The sequence below is a fragment of the Rhipicephalus microplus genome, chromosome 7 (assembly GCF_043290135.1).
Source record: "Rhipicephalus microplus isolate Deutch F79 chromosome 7, USDA_Rmic, whole genome shotgun sequence".
Lineage (NCBI taxonomy): Eukaryota > Metazoa > Arthropoda > Arachnida > Ixodida > Ixodidae > Rhipicephalus > Rhipicephalus microplus.
Genome location: NC_134706.1, coordinates 88,399,183 through 88,424,315, shown reverse-complemented (window position 1 = coordinate 88,424,315; position 25,133 = coordinate 88,399,183). Strand labels below are relative to the sequence as shown.

Here is a 25,133-nt window from a genome sequence, read left to right as displayed (position 1 = left end):
AGTATCTTGCTTCAAGTGGCATTGGTGCGAAATATTGTTCCCTTGAGCAACGTCTTAATTAAAAGCGTTAAATATTTTCAGCTCGTTTTTATGCTACTTTTAAGTGAACCAGAACCCGAAACCAGAACCACTATCAAAGATATAAAAAGAGAAAATCCGGGAATTGTGGCGAGAACAATACAACATAATCCGGGAAAAGTCGAAAAGCTCAACATTGCAGTTTCTGTGCCCAAAACCTTTGCGTGGTATCACATTACATGCGTAATTACTGCCCAAACAAGTTACTAAAGTATTGCTTCATAGTTCTTGCGTGCGCTCACCTTTTCACTGACACTAACTTGTAGTACACTGAAAATATATTTCTTATTTCCAATAACAGCGTTCTAAAGGCAGGTAAAGCGTACCGTGCACTCGACTACCATCTGTTGGTGAGGAGACATAGTTTTCTGTGCTCTTTCCAACGTCAGCGTTCTGTGAGTTTCGCGGCAAAGTTTTTGCGTGGACTCCGTCGAGAGAGTGAGCCGTGTTGCATGAACACGCAACAGCATCCGTGTGAAAGAGAAGGCGATGCGATATGGTTGCGACGAGGTTCGGCAGAAAGTAAGCTTTCAGTTATGCATCGCTTGTGGCCGCATGTTAAAATAGGGGTTGTCACGTTAAACAAACCTGTTATGCCGATAGATTTTTTTTATGTTGACATCAACCGCTTTATTATGGGCGAGCCAACCGTTTATGCTCTTCATGTAAGATATCACAACCTGCTTGTGATTTAGATTGTGGCGCTGCCTGTTTTTTTTTTTTTCAGCAATTCATTGCGTTACAGGGGGAGTAGGGGAGTTCAATGTTTGGGCCAATAGATGGATTCCGACAAAAGGGAAAACTACCAGTGTTCGTCGCCAGATATTTCTCAAACAAAACAGTGGCTTTAACCATATTACTCATCTGCTAGTTTCTCAGCACTGCAAGTCCTAGTCAACTCCCACAGTTGTGTTTTATTTGGGCTATAAACTCCAGAGATAACCACGTAGGGCTATCCACAAACTCAAACTACTACTAACAGAAAACAAAAAAGGGAGCACCTGTTTCTGCACACTCCCCTGCGTAATAATATTACTATAGCTATATGAAACAATAATTTTATTCATATCTCCAATTCTGAACATTACTAACGAAATTCGGGCAGCTGGGATGAAGCTGTACCAAGAAAGAAGCATTGCCGCAGTGCATTCTGTATTCGTTGTGACAGTCAGTGTAGCTTTTGTGGTGCTGATAAACTTCTCGTATTCTACGGTCCCACACAAGAAGCTCGCAGTGATGTAGCCCTATGAAATAAAATCAGGTGGATCGTAGGATTAGCGTAAAACGTTTCTAACACATCAAAAAGTAGAACCTTTAAAACTTTGTGCTCGAGATGTTTCCAAAAATTTCAACACTGCTATACTTTATCGGCATTGCGTCACGAGTAAGGAGTCACTTATCGCGAAGGTCGTGACATCTGAGAGTCGTTCCTATAAGTGTAAAACTCCTATTTACGAAAAGGTTAAGTGAATTCCTATAATGTTTTTTTCTACATTTCAATAATAACAAAGTGAAATATTAAGGACGATCTCAGTATGTGAAATAGCTAATTTTATAAATCGACTCCTGAAAACACACTACACGCAAAATGCGTAAATATGCAGTCGTTATTATTATGCAAATATAGATTTGTTGACTTTTTAAGAACAAATTACACCTACGGAACAAGCAGACTGTTTCAAAAGTGGCTTATGAAGGGCTCAAGACCCTATTGTCTTAGAAAACACACATCGAAAAATACTTAAAAAAGTAGCGTCAACAATAGTTTTACTCGCTGTTAGGCTGGTTGGTCCATGTCTGAAATCAAGAGTCAAATTCGCACCAAAATCGCGACCACGCTGTTGTTCCGTCTATGTGTTTCTTCGCTTTCAGTGTGGTCGGGATTTTGGCGGGCAGTTTACTACTGAATGTAGCGTCAACTGTCCATGCGGTCGCCTGCTGGCGGTTTGCATAGGCTCGCGCATGCCGAGATGCTTAGAGGGGTCAAGTTTGGAACAAAACAGCGCCGCTTACCTTGACGCTGTAGCGTAAGTATTCCACAACGTTTAACATTGTCCCAGTGCCTAAGCGTCTTCACTAGTTGTCTGCGATCTGCACAACAATAATTCATTCACGACAGCTTGATTTCAGAGCCAGCTTACAACGTAGTATAATATCTATTATATTCTGAAATGAAATTGAAATAAAAAAAAGAAACTTTGGGCTCAAAAACTGAAGGAAGGAAGGAAGAGGAGAGAACGGAAAGGCAGGGGTGTTAACCAGTTTTGAAGGACCAGAATGCCACCTCACGCAGGGCTTTCTTTTTTCCAACAGAGCCAAATTTAAAAACAGATACAGGGCTACATTTGAGGGAAATGCAAAGCACGGCTAAGTTGCTTTCCCTTTAAAAAACATTTGCCACAAAGATAAGGTAAATTATTGTTGAAACATGAATTAAAAGAAACTGACTGCAATAAAAACAGGCCGGAAGGTACAGCTATTTGAACATAAGTAAGTAAGAACGACGAAACTAGAGAGCTCATGTCCGAAACACCAAAGATTGCCGCAAACTCCCTGTTTCACGATTGACCAATTTGTTTTGATATGTTGCTTTCACTTCAAGATAATATATATGAAGCAGGAGACAACGGGAAAGATATTTAGGACTGATCACTTACTAGAAGTAGCGATTCCAAACATATTATTAATATTATATTATTTGGGGTTTAACATCCCAAAACGAACATATGATTATGTGAGACGCCATAGTGGAGGGGTGCTAAGATTTTGACCACCTGAGGTTCTTTAACTAGCACTAAAATCTGAGCACACGGGCCTACTGCATTTGCGTCTCCATCAATATTGCAGCCACCGCAGCTGGGATTCGATCCCGCGACCTGCGGGTCAGCAGCCGAGTACCTTAGCCACTAAAACACCATGCCGAGGTCGATTCTAAACAGCGCCGCGTAAACTGAGCTAAAAAAAAAGGCAATGAAGCTCGCATATACAGTTAGTATATTGAGAAAGTCATATAAGGCTAATCAAGCACGAAAAGTGACTGCCCGGGAGGGCGTCAAAACGAGGGGTACAAAAAATTACAATCCTGTGATTCCTGTGATGACGTCCCCCTAAGACATCACCAAAATTGGCAACATCATCATGAAGTCCTAGTGACGTTACTGTAACGTCATGCAACGTAACTATCCAACGATGGCGTCATCTGATGTCGTCAGCACTAACAAGGTGAGCCAATCGCGGAGGCAAGTTAAGTGCAAGAGCTTGCAGTGTCTCTTATTGTGCATGAGTGAAAAATCACGGCAGTTATAGAAAGTTCTCAAAGGCGGCGGGCAAATAAATTATAATGCAAATACAAAAACACAAAGAGAGGCAGATTGCACCTTTTTGTCATATATTAGGCGAATGAACAAAGAGTGCTATAGGTTTTTTGATGTTGTATTTATAAACTCGTTGCACAGTGAGTTCTGCTCCCGAGGGAATATATCTTTATTGGAATTCGCTGCACAATCCTTGCCGAATGCCTTTTCCCAGGAGGGTATGCTATTAGGCGTGACCAAGGCCATCGAGTCGGCTAATAAGGAACTTATGATGGGAAACTTATGGCATTAAAGCTCTCAGAGTGAAGCTTATGAATCTTACCGAAGTAATTGTTTATCTTTAGTGTCCCTTTAATGTTCGGCCCGCTTAACGGTACAAAACAGCAGCTCCGTGAGCGGTGATGCAGCGCCTTGACAGCTAAAGGCACTTGACAGCTAAAGTTCCCCTTGAAGTTCGACCACCTTTAGGGGTAGATCCTTGAGCAATGCGAAACGAAGGGAGGAACATGTTGGAGTACCACTTTAAGAGGCCTCTACAACAAAGAAATAATAAATTTGTCTGAGAGATAAAGGAATAAAAAAGCTGATTTTGCCGTTGGTCACTGTACGTGGAACAAACAAGGACGAACGCAAACTGGGTAAAAGATTAATTTGTTCAAAAGAGGCCGGCTAGCAGTTTTGCTTTCACTGGCTTTTTTTTTGTTAGTATGCTAGTGTACGTAGAGCCCTACCTCGACTTCTTTCGTGAAGAGTTGGCAACATTATTTGCACCCGCCCCCCTTCCCTTCCAAGGTGATGCATCTGGTGACCCGATCGAATAATGAGGCTGCCCAATGCAGTTATTGCACACTGAAATAGCTACAGGTCAAGTGCGAAAGTGTGGTGTTTTTTTGCTTTCCATAAGCTAAGAAGCATCACTAAACAACCCCATTTTTGTAGTTTCAAGCTGTTGTAACATGAATGCTCCTTGGCAAGTGGTAGGTACCGTAACCTTAATTCTGGTGCGAACGAAGGCCAAATTCGAACGATTCTCTAGGAACATTCACATTGTATCGGTTGTAAGCTCGGAGCAAATTGGTTCAAGGTTAGCTTGATAACGGTGGTTTCGCTAGAGTGTGATTTCGATTGCTAATGATATATTTTATTCTACTGCAATGCTGTTGCTGTGGATAATACCGGGTTCTTTGAAAAACACATAAAAATTACAGGAAACGAAAGCCTTGCCTTTAAGAGTTAAACACGATAGTGACCTTCTGTTCCTAGTGCGTATTTCAAACACACAGTGCATGAAACCTTTTCGAATTTGCTATGCGCCCACTATACGTGGCCTTAAGGGAATAGGCACAGCAGCGTGTGTGCCATTTGTAGTGGGGTACTGGCCTTCAACCATGGAGCCAATATGATGATAACATATTCTGACGCCTGTTGGGAATGGACGCTTGTACCGCGCATTATTACTTCAATATTTCATGTTGCACTGTGAAGCATGTATACAGGACGCGTGTGTTTGTGAAGCATGAAAGCTACTTTCACTGCATTCCCGAGCAGAGGAAGTTGCATAGGCTTGGTTAAACACCGAAGGCATATTTGTATCCTCAATTAACTGCCGGGTCAGTAAAGCTTGAGAAACAATAGAACATTGCTTTATTAGCTGTAAGGACGCCATCCTTTTCTTGGACGTCCTGCAGGGTACTTTTGAAAACGCTTTCAAATTCTCATAGTATCCGTTATCTTGTGCCACCCAAATGCAATGATATGCCAGTTGACATGCTGTCGTTAACGGGCATGCAAAGTTTATAGAAAAATCGCATGTTGGATAGGCATGTGGAGCCAATGATGTCTTCGCGATGCCACTTTGTACAAATGACTGTGCAGCTAAAAAACCTTTATGACCAATTGCAGTTCCAGCCGGACTGCTATAGTGAGTTCATGAAGTGTGCAGCACAAGTACACCTTTAGACATTGTGCTGAATGAGATTTGCTCTGTAACATCCACTGTACATTTGTCGAATTGACCTTATGTGTGCTGTACGATATGTGTATACGTACGCTGCATTTGTATTAAATATCATGTAAGAAAGAAAAAAAAGAGACGTGGCTGTGTCGTTGAACAGCCGCTTGCAACATGAATGACCCGGGTTCGATCTCCACTCGCAAACAACCTTTGTTCAGTCCCCACTTTGCTCCAGGATTTTTTATCACTTATTTATTTTATTTGAATCGTTCTCGATTTTTCGGTCACGCACAAGAATGACTTTTTCGTAAGAACCAATGACGCTGATGCCGGCGCCGAGGCCGACACAGACATTTCTGCGAAACGAGCTCTTTAACGCTATTACCTCAAAAAAGGTGACATAGTTTAGCTGGTCGTCGCTGAACAAATAGGTACCGATATCAAGCGGCCTATCAATTCACACTCCTGGAGCACACGACGCCGCTATTTATTATTTCACCACTCTCTGCATGTTTGTATAATTCAAGTAAATGGCAGATGCTGCAGAATAAGGCTTAACAAAATCAAAACAACTGGGTGAATTAGAAGGTAATTTGTAAAAGTGCAAACGTTAAAACACAATTGTTTCTTATATTTTTAGTGTCATGGAGTCAACACCAGCTCATTAGGGCAGCTTGAAGTACACCGACTCCTCTTAATTCTGTTCATGTGAGAACATTGGCACTTTTGTGTAAAATAAAATGCCAAGTTATTAACCGCAGCTTTCTAGCCATTTTTGTTTTGGCTTATATATAAAAAATATATCCACGCTTTCCAGAGACTTTACGCCGTCAAATAACATGATTTGGTTCTTACGTCGGCGTTCGTGTATATTCATGTAAGCATTGCCTTGACAATCTACTCCCAGCCTTGCATGATATTCGAGGTAATATCTGAAACGGTATAATGAAGATAAATGGTGGCGTTAGAACATTGCATGGTCACTCGAAAACTGGTTGAGATAAATTAGTTCAAATAAAAAAACGACAAAGAACAACGAAGGAGGCGTTTGTCCTTACCTCCTTTCTTCTATTTATTGTTTTTATTTTCGCTAATTTATCTCGGTCAGTCATATGCTACGAACTAGTCAAACATTCACATTGTTTTTTAATTTACACAAGCTGTTCAAAGGACAATACAAAGGAAGTTAATGTTTTCTTTACTAATGGAGTACCCTTTCATCGTATACGAAAAGTACAACTCTTGCGGCGAGCAGAAAACTCTTGCGGTAAGCGAGAAAATGCGGCAAAAAAAAAAATGCAAGGGGTGGCATCGCCGTCAAGTTTTCGTACGAATCACCTCGTCGCTATAAATTTCAGCAAGCCGCATTCAAAGTTTCAGAGAAGTTCCAGCATACTGCGTTATCCTAACGTCGCCCTAGCTCAACAAATATTCTGAAATCGGGTGGTGCGACGTTCATATCCATTCACAGAGATATAGGAGGGGAAACTGAAGCACGATACTTAGAAACAAAAGCGAGGCTATAGTGAACTGGATAGGGGTAGGGGGATGAGTGGAGAGAAAAAGCAAGCACCGGCGGCGAGGCGAAATGCACGGAAATCTTCGTGCGCGGCGTGGTGGCGCCACTGCGTCTTTCTCCTGAAGCCTCAGCATAGCAACGTGCGTTCTCACAACAAACACTGACGATTGTAGTTGCTTGTGCGTGGTATTTTTGGGGGTGTTAATAAAGAAACGCTGAGTTGGATAGGAAAACCTTCGTGACATAAATGTTATTTTGCGGCAAGTTGTAAAACTGGTTATAGCAGAGAGAAACTGGTGCCCTCTGACTATACTGAATGAGTGGGGTTGTCATTTCTACCCTTCACAAGATTTGTCGTACATAGTTGGATGGTATCGCGAAGCTGTAGTATCTCAGTGATACATCTTAGATCCTGTATCTAGAAAAATGTATTTTATTCCAGTATAGAAATGTTTTTACTATGTATCAAATGCATCGAAATACTGTGAATACATGGTTATCTCGCGACTCGTTTGTCGGAACAAAGCCGATGCGTATCGAATAGCGAAAGAAAAACTTGTATGCGTTTATCAGGGCAAAAGTGCCTCGCCAGTCGGCGATACATAGAGTTGAGCGAAGAATCCTCCACACGCAGATAATTTTCTATGTGGTCACGTGTTTGACGTGACTGACGGCAAAATAGACGAGGCAGTGCTGGCGATCTTAGATCTCACTCAAGGCTGTTGAAGCATTGTCAGTTTTCATTTTTTCAGGATATCTGCGGTATTTAGTAGTTATAACACAAAGTTCTGTTCGCCTACAATATTAGACATCGTTTTCTATATTGACAATCTTGAATTGAAACTGAATCAGCGCTGTCTACTACCATTCTATTTTAGAAGTTGCTGTTACTTTTGTGTTTTTAGCGTAATCATTCTCAGCAACACAAGTCGATCATGCTTGTAAAAAAAATCGAGGGCATACTTTCTTTTACATCAGTGGGGTTTGTCAGTGAGTCGAGCGATGCGACTGACTTGCAGTGTAATTATCTGCAGCATTATCAACGATTACTGTAATTTTAATCACCAACACTTTTTTTGCAAAATCGTCTTCGTAATATTCCGTTATGCATTTATGAATGTTTCTCAGCACCTGCATTTTTAGGGTTTGAGCATGTGTACTTTGATATTTTTATTTTCAGAATACTTTTATGAGTATCTCTGTCAAGCCCTGATTTTTGCGCATTCACAGACGCTCTTCAAAATACATATATGCTGAATGCTTCATTGTCACGAAGCAACACACGAACAGCTATTGTTGCATTGTGGTTCTTGTGAAAAGCAACTTCCTGTGATCAAATGGTATTACATGGGAGGCTCACAAGAAAGAAACAAACACGACAGTTATTTCGTCTGTGTCTTCACGTATCGGTGCTTAGACAGAGAGCAAAACACACATCATTAAGTCGAGCTGAACGACCTAACTGCCTTGGTTGGTGTTCCAACATACAGTTTTTTAAGAGTGTCACTGTGTTGATTGAAATAGTTTGATTCCTTCTTTCAGTTAGTTAGCTGTCAGTTTCTTGTGTTTTTGCGTGCATGCCATCAGCTGTGCAAGGCGACATCTATTCTGTCTGAGTAACCACGCACAGTTCCAAAATCATTCTGACAGGTTTGTCCCCAAAACCACACGTCTTCGAGCTTTCAAGACAGAACTATTCATTCTCTGTTGTTGACACAGTGTACAGTTTTGTACATCAGGAGTCAAGAATTATTTGAAGCCTATTGCACTAGTAATTTTAAAGTGCGGCAAACAAGCGTCCACTAAAGAAAAAAGGTGCCGTAGAGTGGTTTCTATGTCACTGGCCTCACTGGGAGGACCACCCTCGTCCCTCTGCATTTATCTAGTTCGCTATAGCAGGGCTTGTCCACCCACGGTGTCATTTGTCATGGCTGTAGTCGAAACATATGACATGATTGATAGATATGTAGGGTTTAACATCACAAAACTACCATATGATTATGAGAGATGCCGTAGTGGAGGGCTCCAGATATCTCGACCACCTGGTGTTCTTTAACGTGCACCCCAAATCTGAGCACACGGCCCTACCACATTTCCGCCTAAACCGAAAATGCAGCCGCTGCAGCCAAGATTCGATCCTGTGACCTGCGGGTCAGCAGCCGAGTACCTTAGCCACTAGACCATGTGACACAAAAAAAGGTTTAACAATACACTAAAATCAATCGTATTGGGACAAAACAATACAAAACACCTACGAGCAGAAAGAATTTACACAAGTCAACGACCGCCCGTGTGCTCAGATTTGGGTGCACGTTAAAGAACCCCAGGTGGTCTAAATTTCCGGAGCCCTCCACTACGGCGTCTCTCATAATCATATAGTGGTTTTGGGACGTTAAACCCCACATATCAATCAATCAATCAAGTCAACGACTTCAACGTAGAAATAACCGACCTTAGGACCTAGCGCAGCCCACTCATCATGATTCACTCCATGAACATGCAGAGATTTTTCGCTTTTTTATAATAATGAATCAATACTGGCAGAAGTAGCAACAATGCACTTCTAAAATTTATTTTGTAGGTGCAAAGTTATTAACTGGTTCCATTTCGTAGCTATTTATAGAATTAGCATTCATTTTGCACTTTAGACAATTCCTGATTTTTTTTTTACGTTTGTATTCAACCTTTCTTTTCCCGACAGCCGAAACCGTCTAGTTGCTTGGGTCGCTTCGACTGTGCTCGCTGCGTTTTTTGCGTACAATAGATGTACCGTTTCACTGGGCGCCCATCCACGCAAGCGGCCCCGGTACTGCGTACGTGGCATTTCGGCGGGCATTTTGTTGTTCAATGCGAAACAAGTTCGTCTACGAATGTACAAAAAGTGGGGATGCCCCTTCCTCAAGCGATTCCCGCGTGAGTCAGTGCTGTTTAAAACATAGCTGCTACAATTCACTATGCAAAAAGATGGGTATTAGGATTCATTTCAATATGATACTAGCCAGGGCGCTGTTCGGCTAAAATATGATGTTAACATATCGTGTTTTGGGTAATGCATAACATTTTCCAATTCAAGGTAGGTGCGAACAAGTGATATGAAAAATATTCATCGTAGCGTTTGTAATAGCGTATAATGAGATTATAACCTCTCTGATACCTTCCGCAAAAAAGTCGGGTTATACCTGTTTTCGGAAAGCATTTACTGTGGTCGTGTGAGAATGAAAAAAAGATTAGCGTAGCTGTGCATCAATGGTGTGAGCTGGTGGTGTTGCCCTTTATCTTTTCTTCCTCCTCACCCCACTTTTTTTTTTCAACCCCTTAGTATACTATAGTAAACAAGATTGTTCTATACTTCATTTCATCGCTCCGTTTCTCCCAGCCTCGCTCTCACTTTCCTTTTTCACTAATTGCTATAATATACTTGTTTTTTTTCATAATAGACTGTTTTAAAGTCCACATTTCGAATATTAAAACAACAATGCGGTTTCGAACTTCTGACCTTGCGAGCGTAGGCCGATCCAGCGTCCTGGATAACCATACTTCTCAAGCGTTCATGCTCTCCTAACTTCTTCATGTCTCCCTACATTTTGGCATTGTTGGCTTGAAGGTGTCCACAATGTCAGAGTCTCGCTGATTTCGAGTGGCAGCACTCCTACTTGGATGTTTCCTGTCAAATGAGGAGTTGCGCGCTCCTGTTTTGCGGAATAATCAGCTACTTCTATGCTATTGTTACATTGAGCGTATACGTCGCGGGTGGTTGGAGTGCATGAAAAGTAAACGTGAGAAGTTTCTAACTGTTAAACAGTAAACTGGCGCTGCCTTTAAAGCTGCATCTTATTTCATTGGTGTTTTGGAGTAGTAAATAAAACTATGGGAAGTAGGTATAGTAGTGATCTTCAGCCAGGAGTCCGATATACCTACTAGTAATTACATTTACGGCTAGCCTAATAACGTAAAATAGTGCATGACAAAGTAAAGGAGCGAATTATTTCCGATTCTGGAGAGGGGCGAAAGGCAAGAAACTTCGCAAGAAAGTAATGAAGTGTTTGCATCACTCATCACATGGAGCCAGCTTAAATGTATACACCTCGACGACCCTCGGCACCACACAAATACACAACCACAAGTCCACGCGATACGGCCAGCTTCTAACTTAGCACATGCTATTCTAAAAGTAGCCTTTAGGGGCGAAGCACCTTGGGGTCAAGCATTGTCCGTTATCGGTTGTGAGTTGTCCGTTGTCTGGTGCAGCGCATGCGAGGTACCCTACCCACTATACACCCATCGTATGTCCGTCACGCCACAGCACATGTAATCTGTCCTGAATAGCCATTTGTTCATCTTTGTCAAGTGCACGGTGTTTTAACCTCGGTAATTTTTAACATGTTTATGTCTTTTTTTGTGTCTTTTGAAGTAAGTAATGCGGGGAGTGTTTATAGTGTCTATATACAGCTCAATGTTAAAGGCCGCATAAATGACCACAAATTTCCAATGAAGCGTTTCCCTTAATGCAGCTTCCGTTTACGCAAAGCCGGGCCGACAGCAAGGTCATCGGTGGTGGTACTGCAATAAGGTCAACATGCCACGCTAGATGAGTGGTGCCAATCGCTGGATTGATGACACTAGTTTAAACAATCGCGGCGTAGGCCTACGTAAAAAGGGAACATCAGGAGTGGCTAGTGTGACTGCATTCTGCATACTGTAGTGGATTCACGTAACTCTTCCGTGTACATAAGTAGTCAAGCTCAAAGCGATTTTGTGTAAACATTGACCATAAATGACCTACATTACACTACAGCTTGATCAGGCTGTAAAGGCCAGTGGGGCCCTGGACTATGGAAACCACCCACTTTCTTCCTAATTTCCTCTATATATTGCAATAAAGTTTCCACTACTACTGATTAGTGTGACGATCTTTTACACCCACCCATTCATATTAAACCCAGGAAAAGTGAGCTCATTTAAGCCACTTCATGCGACACTATCTTGGAATGTATATACATGGCCAAACAGAGAATCCTTTCTCTGCTCTCGAGTGTAGCGTAGGCAACCGGGTATGCATTCGGTAATTCTCGGCCTTTTTTCTCTCTCTCTAAAATTCTAGCAGCAGCAATAACAACAACAAAAAAGCGATGTACACGTTTAAAATTCTGTCATTCTTGCCTAACAAAACGCACGTGGACAGTTTGACGAGCTATAGAATGGTAAATAGCACCACACTCTCCTCTGAAATAAACATACTCACGTTTTCAAATCAGTCACAATATCAAAAGAAAAATTGTAAAATGTTCTTCTTAGGGTTTCTTTGTTATAAGCAAAACAGCCAGCAGGCCTACCTCGGTAATATTTTGTATAACTCTGGGCAAATATCCAAACACGTTGAGAAGTGAGCATCTGAAAAAGAGCGAGTTTGTTCGGCACTTCTGAAACAAGAAACACATGGCTTTATTTTAACTTTGCAGAAGTCACTGTGCGCTGTTACCTCAATAATTTTATTTAGAACTTAAGAGCCATTTACAACATTGCGAAAAAAGTCACAGCTTTGCCGCAAGGGTGAAGAAATGAATGCGATAGCAACCAATTGGAAGGTCGCGCGCAGATTGGCAAGCAGATAGAAACGTGCCCCGCGTTCCTCACGCACAAAAAACGCATGAAACGTACTCACAGGTACAGATTAACGCGAATAGGCGTCTCAGTTGTTACTTCGCTGTGCCGGAAAAGCGCGCCCTTTTCGCAAAAGGAGGCTGTGCAACAATTGCAGCGACCTTTGTGTTCCCGGTAACTACAACAGAATCGCTCCGATGAAACTCGAAGGCTAGCGAAGACGTACAGTACTCCCCACTGCAAGACAAGGGTGCGTGATCGAGCGTACACACCCTTATTCACTATGTGGGCCAAAGTACGCGTGGGAGAAGAGAGCCGCCGCGCACTCACTGCGCCATTTTGAAGATAATTCTGAAAACACTATGGTACCTCTCCCCTCCCCCCCCCCCCCTCTGGACGCTCGCCAACAGAGGTAAGTGGTAGATATGAACAGCTTGCCGTTTAAACGTTGCAGAAAGTACTTTTCGGCGGCTCAGTGGTTAACGCCTCGCATTCACGACGCTGAGGTCCCCCGTTTGATTCCGCGCACTAGGGTCTTTTTTTCTTTCTTGCGTTTTCATATATCTAGATACGTGTAAATCGTATACGTATACATCCAGGCATCGTGCAGGATGTGGAAGTGCTTGGCAAGGTACGATGCAGTGACCACAGAAAGGTACGGTCTTGAATTCGAATAGACGGGAAGAAGGATCGACAGAAACTGATACGCAAAAAGCCAATCAATGAGCGAGCACTGAGAGAGAAAGTACATGAATTGAGAGTATCGCTCAGAACAGGTACTCAACTCTCATCGAGGAAACCAGCCTTAGCGTTGACACAATTAATAATAATCATACGAGTATCATTACGGGGTGTGCAGTTGAAGTAGGAGTAACGGTAGTTAGACAATGCGCAGACATGCTGTCGTAGGAAACGAAGAATTGTATTAAGAAGCGTCAAAGCATGAAAGCTTCAAGTACAACAGACAAAATAGAGTTGGTAGAGCTTTCGAAGTTGAATAATTAGCATAGAGTATACGATGTAAAAAGAACACGCTCTAAAGAACGGAGGAAGAGTCAAAGCAGTGAAGAGAAAACTTGGGATAGGAAAAAAAATCAGATGTATGCACTAAGAGACAAATAAGGCAAAATAACTACCAAGGTGGATATATTAGTTAAATTAGCGGAGGAGTTTTACAAAGATCTGCACAGTAGCCCAGATGAAGCCTCACCAGTAATGATAGAAGAAGTCAGAAAAGCCTTGGAGAGCATGCAAAGATGCAAACCTGCTGGCGAGGATCAGGTAACATCAGATCTGCTGAAAGATGGAGGACAGATTGTGTTGGAGGACAGATTGTGTAGAAAAACTAGCCACCCAGTTTACGAGGTGTCTTCTGACGAGTAGAGTACCAGAATCTTGGAAAAATGCTAACATCATCTTAATACATAAGAAAGGAGATGACAAGGTCTTGAAGTATCACAGGCCAATAAGCTTGCTCTCCATAGTATACATGCTACTTACAAAGGTAATTGCTAACACAGTTAAGGAAACATTAGAATTCAATCAACCAAAGGAATAAGCAGGATTTCGAACAGGCTACTCAACAATTGACCACATTCATACCATCAATCAGGTAATAGAGAAATACTAAGAATACAGACAACCACTATACATAGCCTTCATAGATTATGAGAAGGCGTTTGATTAAGTAGAACTATCAGCAGTCGTGCAGACACTGCGGAATCAGGGCGTCAACGAAGACTATATAAACATCATGAAAGATATGTACAGGGAATCAACTGCCACCATAGTGCTTCATAAAGAAAGCAACAGAATACCAATCAAGAAGGGTGTAAGGCAGGGGGTACAATCTCCCCAATGCTATTTACCGCGTGCTTACAGAAGGTTTTAAGAGGCCTAGAATAGGAACAAACAGGTATAAGAGTTAATGGAGAGTACCTTAATAACCTGCGCTTCGCCGATTACATTGCATTGCTGAGCTCAGGGGTGAATTGCAACTCATGATTATGGAGTTAGACAAGGAGAGCAGAAAGGTGAGTCTTAAAATCAATCTGCAGAAAACGACAGTAATGTACAACAACCTCGTAAGAGAGCAGCGCTTCGATATAGGCAATAATGCACTTCAAGTTGTAAAAGACTATGTCTACTTAGGACACGTAATAGCCGCGGAGCCGAACCACGAGATTGAAGTAACTAGAAGAATAAGAATGGGGTGGATCACATTTGGCAAGCACTATCAAATTATGACAGGTAGATTGCCACTGTCTCTCAAGAGGAAGGTATATAACAGCTGTATCCTGCCAGTGCTACGGAGCAGACACCTGGAGACTTACAAAGAGGGTTCAGCTTAAATTGAAGACGACGCAGCGAGAAATGGCAAGGAAACCGGTAGGTGTAATCTTAAGAGACAAGAAGAGAGAACAGTGGATTAGGGAACAAACCGGGGTTAAGAATATTATAGTTGGAGTCAAGAAGAGTAAATGGACATACCGTACCAAACGGCCACAAAAAATCATACCGTACAGGACAAAACTAAGGAAGCCTTTAATGGCAACAGAGAATCTGGAGAAGAAAAACATGTCTTGTCGCCTAGATCTTGGCTTATACCCACAAGGGGTATTGGCCACACTGTACCTTATAAAATAAATTTTGTACCCAACGTTTGCTAAAACAGAGAAAAATTAGATAAGAAGAGAAATATTGTTCCTTTAAAGAAAGGTGGGAAGTGCAGAAAAATTCAATAAACTAGAATATATAAAACAAATTAGCAAAAATGAAGAAGGGGGACAAAGAATGAGATATCATTGGTAGTACCACTACCAGCGTATTCTTTCGGTTGCCTGAATGAATTTATGTAGCGCTGACAAACTAGCACTGTGGCCCACACCAAACTGGCTGGCTCCAAACGATAAAAGGGTGGATGTGTTATCTGCCAATCCGAGCATACCAATCGGTCTTTCAAGAATTATTCAGTGCAGTGAGGCTAAGTGGCGGCATGTGAGAAGAAAGTGATGTACGGTTTCCGCAAACTGCACATAGGTTAGTTAATGAAAATTCTGATTTGTAGAAATAAAAATTTAACTGAGGAGCTCTACAGCGAAAGCTCGTGAGGGTCACCTCACATTGACGGCGAAGGCATTTTGCGGTGTTCCAAGTGAATTGCAAGTGCCGAAACTCTTCAGATTGTAGGAGCGATGTTTCGTTGATTTTTAAGATTAACAGGCCGTTGAATTGTTCGGCAGTAATAAAAGAAAACTGAGGAGCTACTAGTACTCCCGGGACATTTAAGGATGCTGAAACGAGCAAGTCAGCAGTTTCATTTAGTGCAATTCCAGCATGCCCAGGGACCCAAAGAAACCAAACTTCTGATAGGTAAAGGTGATAGGTGGTAGTTGATAGGTGAAGGTGGTACGAGAGACCAAAATATCTTCAGAAGAGGAGACTTCTTTGCGGAGGTTAAATGCGTAAAAACCGACAAAACATCCGAAACAATAATAGCTTTTGATTGCTGAGAACTTAGTTTTTGAAGAGCCAATGTAATAGCCCGGAATTTTGTGAGATGAATTGGCGTAAAGTCAGGCAATCGGGGCATGGTGCGAGCGTGGTGGGTCAGCCTCTTCGCTTCCTCTTCGTTTTCTTTTTCTTTCTTAAGTCCCAACAGATGTAAAGGCACTAAACGAAGCCGCACTGACATCGTAACAGATAACCAAATGCAAGCGCCTGTGAATTACAACGATGCTGATTATAGGAGAGCCGCTGAATTATGACGCTGGTGGCGTAGACGTATTGTATCAGCCTTGTATGCAAGAGGTCCAAGGTTCAAAAACCGGTGCCGCATAGTTACTTCTCTAGGTCTCTCGTCCCTGAAGTTTGCACTACCTAACAGTTCAGAAGAGTACGAACTAGCCCAAACAAGCACTTCACACAATTCACCACAAGATTAGGAGAAATTTGCGTGATATGATGGAATTGCATAAAGAGGCCTGGAATGCGGCGTCACCGGTGACCACAGCTGGCAATGCACTCCCTCACTAGAGCAGCACTTACCACCATTGTGCAGTATTGTGGCAAACTTCACTCATGACTATACAAATGATCTCTCGGCCCTTGGTCACCAGCGGCTGCGAAGCAACTGATAAAACTGTTTGTTGGCCTAGTGAGTAGTTGCATAATTACATATTTTAGTTGCGAAACAGCACATATACATAGCGAAGAAAAACACATTGGCAGGATGGGTGACTCATCTTGTCGTCGCGTGTTTCCTTGCTTTGTGTATGGAAGATTTTGCGACTACAATATGTCATCAAGAAACAGACAAAGGTGTTGATCGGACCTGCGAGATAGTGGAGAATGCTAAGTATATCTGAATCCGGGCTAGCCACCCCTGGGATCTGGGAATGATTAACGCTGTAATGTTATCGAGTGGCTTGAACCTAGTTGGGCTATTTAAGGAACTGGAGGGTGTTAAATGGGATATAGTAGTTAAATTTGGACAGACGGTGCTAACACACTGCTAAAGAACAAGCTCGCCCTATGCTAGCATGGCTTGGTTGACAGAAGAGAACTGGGGGTGGGGTTCTTTATCCACAACAACATAGCTGCATACATGGAAGAACAGTATAGTATTAGTGAGATGGTGGCAAGTATCGTAGATAAACTTAACAAGATGTACAATACTAAGGTTGTACCTACATTACGCCATGACGATCATCTAGTTGAATGCTTAAACGAAGACGCAGAATCATCGATGAATAACGTGAATACTCCGTATAATGCAATAATGAATGACATTAGAGCTAAGGTAGGCAGGAAGCAGGCTGGAGACCCCGCACCGAGGGAATATGGCATCGGTTTTAGAAAGCCAGAGGCGAGATACCAGTAGAGTTCGCCGAATGTAATAACTTATGAATCTTCAATACGTTATACTGAAAGAGGGTGAATTGTAGGTGAACGTAGAGGAGCCCTAATGGTGTAACAAATTATGAAATGGGCTTCATACGGTGTTCACGCCCGGTCGTTGTACAAGATGTGGAAGTTGACGGTAAGATCCGATGCAGTGACCATAGAAAGATGATGTCTTGATTTCATGTAGATTTGGTGAAGGAACGGCAGAAACTCATATGCAAGAAGCCAGTTAATGAGTATGCGCTGAGAGCGAAAGTACACGAATTCGGTGTCTTACTTCAGAACAGTTACTCGGCTATAACCAAAGAAGCTGATCATAGCATTGACGCAATTAGTGATAACCTGACTAGAATCATTAAGGAGTGTGTGATGGAAGGCAGGGGTAGAGGTATTAAACCGGACACTCGCAAGCCCGCTCAAAATAACAAAACCTGAATCATTTCCGACAAAATAGAACTTTCGGAGCCATTAAAGTAATCAATAAGCGTAACGTACCTGAGATAAGAAGGTGCAACATGGAGAGAATTAAACATTTTTCAAAGAAAAAAACGAACAAAGCCTCAATCTAGAACGAAATATTAAAAAAAAGATAATGTAGAGTGGTTAACCAGTCCAAGATAACAGGTTCACTACCTTACGTGTAGGAAGACGAAGCCTGATGGAAGAACTAGGAATAGGGAAAAACAAGAAGTATGCACAAAGCCATAAGAATAGCAAAGTCACTACCAAATGCATAGGATAGTTGAAGCAGAGCAGGATTTCTACAGTGAACTGTACAATAGTACTAGTCGGTGCCTCAAGGTCGATAATATGAGAAGTATGAATAGCTCAGTGTAAGTGCACATACTGCCAGTAACGAAAGCGGAAGTAAGAAAATTCTTTTAGGTATTATTAGTAAAGAGGCAAAGTCGCTGGCGAGGATCAGGTAATATCGAATTTGTAGAAAGACGGTGGATAGATTTTGTGAAAAAAAACTTTCCATCCTGCATACAAAGTGCCTCTGGACGGTGAGAACGCAAACGTCTCCAACGAATGCTTACATGATTTTAATATTTAACGCAGCGGATGTCAAAGATTTGAAGAATTACAGGCCGATCAGTTCATTGCCCGTCGTCTAAAGAGTATTTACAAAAGTACCAGCAAACAGAAGTAAAACACTATAAAATTTAGTCGACTCAAGTAGGAACCGAGATTTCGTACAGGCTACTCAACAACAGACCATATTCATACTATAAGTCCGGTGATAAAAAATTGAGGGACCTTTAAGATTCCCCTTTAAGAGTTGAAAGAGGTAGCGATGTCCTGTTCTTAGTGCGTAATGCAAACACTTGGTGTATGAAATATTTTCGAGCTTGCTATGCACCCACTACGTAGTCATAAGGGTGCAGTAGCGTGTGTGCCTTTTGTAGTGGGTGACTGGCTTTAAACTATGAAGTTATTATGATAATCCTATACTATGATACCCGATGACAACGCACGCTTGTACCACCTATTATTACGGCAATATTTCATGTTGTATTGTCAAGCATGTACACAGAACGTGTGTGTTTTTAAAGCATGAAAGTTACTTTCACTGAATTTTAGCAGATGAAATCAACTTCCGTGCTTTCACAAGCAGATGCGTGACTGAGTAGTTTGAGAAGCTGGACAGCGATCAAAACCTCTTGCATAAATTTCAAGAAACACAGGCGTACAGAGAAATCTCAAGAAACAATCAAGTCAGGTAATCTGGAAGAATGATCGAATTTTGGCATGGGAACTGTCACGAAAAGAGAACCGCGAAACTATTTGGCATAGAAGTAAATGAACAAATCCCAGCCCTCCATCTCTGACTGGCGTGAATAGGTTGTCCCGTTTCATTGATTCAAAAGCCGAAGATCACACGAAATCTGCGAAATTTTGATGAAAACGCTGTATGTGAGATCGAATGCAGTCAATAAGTTGCTATACATAGTAAAGCTTTGTAGCTAAAGAAATATTGCAAGCTCCAACTCTCCCAAAGATGAAAAAGTTTGCGATTGCCGCTCAAGCTTAGTAACACGCTCTTTCCAGTAACGGACACTGAATCTGTTCGCATCTACTGGCAGAACAAAGTACGTTAGTGGAATACTAGTGCAATTCATTCCTGTGAACATGCATACCGTAGTACCTCATAGTCAAAACTATAATTCAAAGTGCGATTTTTCATAACATACAGATATACAGCATCACGCAGAAAACTAAAAAAATATTTACTATCCTTGCTTTCTCCTCCGCCACTTTACCACTCATCATATTCCGACCTTCCAGGACATGATATACTAAAATGAGTACGGAAAATATATAGTTATCCTGATACAAAAACTGCTTTAATAAACTCCTTGCTGATACGCTGCCGGTAAAAGCATGGTTGCAAAAGAAAGGGTATTTTTGTTTCGTGAGTCCATTGCCATCTCTGCAATGTACCAGAGATAATATCGAATTTGTAGAAAGACGGTGGATAGATTTTGTGAAAAAAAACTTTCCATCCTGCATACGAAGTGCCTCTGGACGGTGAGAACGCAAACGTCTCCAACGAATGCTTACATGATTTTAATATTTAACGCAGCGGATGTCAAAGATTTATTAGCTGCAAATATGCCATTCTCTTTTGGGGCAGGCTTCAAATAGCTGTTAATGAGATTTTAATATTGGTTTATATGCTATAAGTTACCTTCTCCCAACGTGTCTTGTTGAAGTGCCCTTTGATGCGCTCTTTCTTATGGGACTGCGCACTCTGTAGAAAACACGCATGCTAGACCTTAATGCAAAACCAACGACTGCTTCAAGTATGCGTTTCATGAGTATGCATGCTTTTAGTCTAAATTACATTAACGAATAACTTGATTCCAAAACAGACTGGCACCCATCCTGTTAAAGGGTACATTATTAACAACCTTTTGAAGGGCTTTACCTTTTTTTCTGGATTTACGTAAACCTTGGAATGCTTGTGCAGTAGTTACGTGATTATTCTCGCTGAGTGAATGGATCACTACGTCAAACAAAGGGTATAATTTCAAATACACATTATAATACACACCATGAAAAAAAATCGTGGCTGAGTGATAGAACACCCGCTTGCCACGCAGACGACTCGAGGTCGACTGAGACACGGACTTTTTATTAGTTATGTTACTTTCACCTTTCTCTATTTTTTTGTCACGCAAACATGATAGATTTTTCAGTCACGCGAAGATGATTATTTTTAGCTCACAAGCAATGACACCAACGCCGACGTCTGAGTTTATGCGAAATGAGCTCTTTCATGCTCTCGCGTTAAAAAAGTACGCAGATTACAAACCAACCTTATACATATATAGCCTTCATAGATTGCGAGAGGGCATTTGATTTGGTTGAGACTGCAGCAGTCATGCAAGCACTGTAATTAGAATGTAGACAAAGCTTATACAGAAAAAAACTCATTATTTAGAACACAGTTAATTCGACAGAAGCCCTGGTCCCGACATAGACCTGTACATTTCTCTTGAAAAAAATTGTGACAATTCGAAGGCACCGGTATGCGCAAAAGTCTATTTGAAGTGGGAGCGCCTTGTTTTCATCGATGCTTGCCAAAGTCGGTCCCGAGTGATCAGAATGTGTTGCAGCACTAAAATGAACGAAATTCACTAGAGAAGCAAAACAACGAAACCGGAGAACTTCTCAGCACATGAAAATTTTAAAGCTGCACTGAAGCTCTTGCGCAACACCATAAGATGCCCATAGAATCGTGACAGAACTGCAAGCAGATACAAAATATTGATTAGTTTTAATATAGATGGCGTTGCCTTGTAAATAAACGTGTTTTGGAGCATGAATAGCGCTGCGCACATTTTTTGCCATGTATTTTGAAATTAACATCTCAATGTTCACAGGAGTGTGTGTGGGGGCCTGGTTTCGGAGTGTCAGTGACCGATAAAATAGTTAATATTCACTGTTAGATGTCTGTCCATGAACGTAATTCGCGAAACCACCTGCCACAAGCTGAGTAGCGCTTAAGTCACGATAACGAGTTGAGAGGTGGCTACTCAAGATTCTGCCCGCGCAGTGCGGCGCGATGTTCATTCATTATAGTGCCCACACGCTGGAATCAACGTTGATTCCAGCGCCACCCACGAATACAAACTCTACTTAATTAGAAAAATTCTATAATTTCGGTCGAGTTCGAATTGACAAGCTGTTACTATATAACATACTAGAAGAAATGGACAGTGAATCCACAGCCACGACCGTTCTCTACAGACAAAATCGACAAAATACCAATAAAGAATGGCGTAAGACAAGAAGATACAACCTTACCAATGCTATACACTGTGTACTTAAAGTGGAGTTTTTCAGGAAGCTACATTAGGAAAATTTAGGAATAACAGTTAATGAAGAGTACCTAGAATTAACGTTACATTCACTGGTGACATTGAATTAATTTGTTGTCCAGCCGTACCTTGAAACCGATATTTCTTATTTAATATCTTCAGAAAAACAATTCAAGTGACCTAGCGAAACGTTTGACACTATTTTCAAGAAAGTAGGCATAATAAATTCCGAGAAAAAAGTGGTAGATATATCTACCACTGCTTTTTAGCCGGTCATGAAAAGTGTTACACATGTGTACCGCTGTACTCAGGCGCTATTACATGAAAAATAAATAATCCTGAATATTACTTATAAATTAGACGAAGCTATTCACTTTTAGAATTCCTTGAAGCATAGGATATTGATGCGAGTTGGTATTTGCTGCATTGCTGGCTGCTACGAAATCATGCCTAGCGCATGTGAAAGCGACCTGCGAGAGGGATGTATCAGTCTACGCGACTTCGTAGCAGCAGTAATTGGCTGCGCCTCAAGCAGACAGTGGTTAAACACTGCTTTGGAAATGGAATCTGCACTTCAATAAAAATTAAAATACTGCATAGAGGCAATTGTACCGATGCGATAGCTGTCCAATTAAGGTTAACATGACCAACGAAAATCATGCCCGATAATTGTGTGTTGGAAAAAAAATGAACTGAATAACAGGAGCTGCAAAAATCTTTGTGTTGCAACTGAGCCACGAGGCAGGGTTGCCAGGTTTGGCTACACTGCTCCAATTTGGTTTCTCGTTGGAAAGTAATGACAGAAAAGTTGCCTTGGCTACTTTCCTGTCTTCTCGATATGAGCGACACACACACACACACACACACACACACACACACACACACACACACACACACACACACACACACACACACACACACACACACACACACACACACACACACACACACACGCGCGCGCGCGCACACAAACGCAAACGCGCACACACGCGTACACATACGTACGCGCACACACGTGCACACACACGTACCCACGCGCACACAAACGCAAAAACACACACAAACATGCACACACGCACACACACACACCCACACGCACACACACGCGCACACACACAAACACACAAACATGCACACACACGCACACACGCGCACACACACACAAACACACAAACATGCACACACACGCACACACGCGCACACACTTACACACACACGCACACACTCGCACACACGCGCATACACGCGCACACACGTTCCCATACACGCACACACACACGCACACACGCACACAAACACACACATGCACACACGCGCGCACACACAAGCACACACACACGCACGCACACACACACACACACAAACAGACACGCACACACATGCACACACACACACGCACACACCCACGCGCACACGCGCACACACGTGCACACACACATGCACACACGCGCGCACACACGCACACACACACGCACACACGTGCCCACACACACACAGACACGTGCACACACACGCATACACACACGCGCGCACACACACGCACACACACACACGCACACACGCGCGCACACACACGCACACACGTTCCTATACACGCACACACACACGCACACACGCACACAAACACACACATGCACACACGCGCGCACACACGCGCACACACACATGCACACACGCGCGCACACACGCACAAACACACATACACGAGCACACACACACACGCACACAAACACACAAACACACTTACACACTTACACACGCGCACACACACACGCGCACACATGTGCACGCACACGCACACACACACACACACACGCGCACACACACGCACACACACACAAACAGACACACACGCACACACACGCACACACACGCGCGCGCGCACACACCCACGCACACACACAGAAACAAACAACCACACACATACGCGGGCGCGCACGCACGCGCACATTCTGGTCGCAGGTTCGATTCCTGCCGGTGGCGAGTGATATTCTGATGCACCTTTCTTTCTTCACATTTACACTGAAAATACTTCTTCTAATATCCCCGGATCCCCCATGCTCTCCTTGGCGTTATTGTCGATTAGTTCTCATTAATACTTGTACGGTAATTGTGTGTCTAGTGCATAGAAATGAATGAAGCGGGCCACAGCATCACACGTGACTGAGATGTCAACTTACTTGAAGAAGCTCTCGCAGCCCATTGTTGCCATACGTGCATGAAGGAAGCAAAATTATTGTCGTGAAGGTGAAATAACGCAGAAGAGCTAACGTGAACATACTTAGGGTGAAAGCGGCGCTCTAAATGCAGCAAGAAAACAAATGAGGCTGCTGTGCGGTTACGGTGAGCAGAAGATTTACTAAAACATTGTCTTTCGAACTACGCAAGCTGTACTGAATGTGCATTGTTATCGAATGCGAAAATCACTTACTTACATTGTGTAGTGTAGCGACCCGTTCTGTCAACCAGTGTTTTCAATGCTCCAGGTTGAAACTTACGAACAAGAAAGAAGACAGGTGCTTTTACACTCTAGGCGCAATCTTTAGAACAAGCACTTTGTCTCGTACAAACTCATTCTGAATAGTGTAAGGCCACAATTTCACTTTGAACTACTAATATTGAAGCGTAGCGAGAGTTAAATACGACAGCACGTTCATTTAGTTACGAGCACACTCTGTAAATGGTGGCTGCACAAGCAAATCATTCATACTGTTGCTCCACAATGGATTTACATGAAATAACGAAAAGAGACTGCACTTCTTGAAGTGAACACAACATTTACTATCATTTATCTCCATGGCTTATGAAGCGACGCTACTTTGTTTTGAAGTAAAACCCGTGGAGGGAGTTAGATTATGTTGAATTTCAATGGAGGAATCGGAGCAAGTTTTTCTGGTCATTGCGGAGCAAGCTTGCTCCTGATGGAGTGAGGGCGGGAGTCAATCGTTCCAATGGGGGAGTCGAAGCGGATTAAGAGCGGGAGTCACTGCATGAAGCAGGAAAAAAATCAGCGGAGTTGACCGAAACTCGGCGTGACGCACTTTCTTGGTACCTGCTTGGGAGCGCCGCCGGTAGTCGCTTGTTTCAGTGGTAAGGGCGGAGGACATGTGTAAGTCGGGAAATCTTGCGGCGTTGCTTCAGCTGCTCCATAGCGGTAGCGCCGAGTCAGAAGGATGTTCCTGCACGAGCCGTTCATCGCATAGTGAAAGCAACGCTGGAAGTGCCGCGTGTGAGCTGCAATTCTACAAAATTCGACAGTGGTATAGAATAACTACATGTTGTACCGTGTTCGTTGTAACGAAGCGAGGCGACACGTTGCTGATCAAGGAATAAACCCCCATTCGTATTCGTATCGCTTGTGTAGCTGCATGGCCAGTGAGGGGAAGGGAATGCAAAAGGAAAGAAGGAGTATCTGGGGACATGCGCGATAGCCC

General features: G+C 42.5%; 1 long non-coding RNA gene across 1 annotated transcript; it reads right to left on the bottom strand.

Annotated features, from left to right (window-relative positions):
• Positions 1-1,135: 1,135 nt before the first annotated feature.
• Positions 1,136-23,996, bottom strand: LOC142767011 (uncharacterized). Its single transcript, XR_012884706.1, has 5 exons — positions 23,880-23,996; positions 12,108-12,256; positions 6,202-6,278; positions 2,092-2,169; positions 1,136-1,322 (listed from the first exon to the last, which is right to left on the bottom strand). It is a non-coding gene; the product is annotated as an uncharacterized LOC142767011 (long non-coding RNA).
• Positions 23,997-25,133: the final 1,137 nt, after the last annotated feature.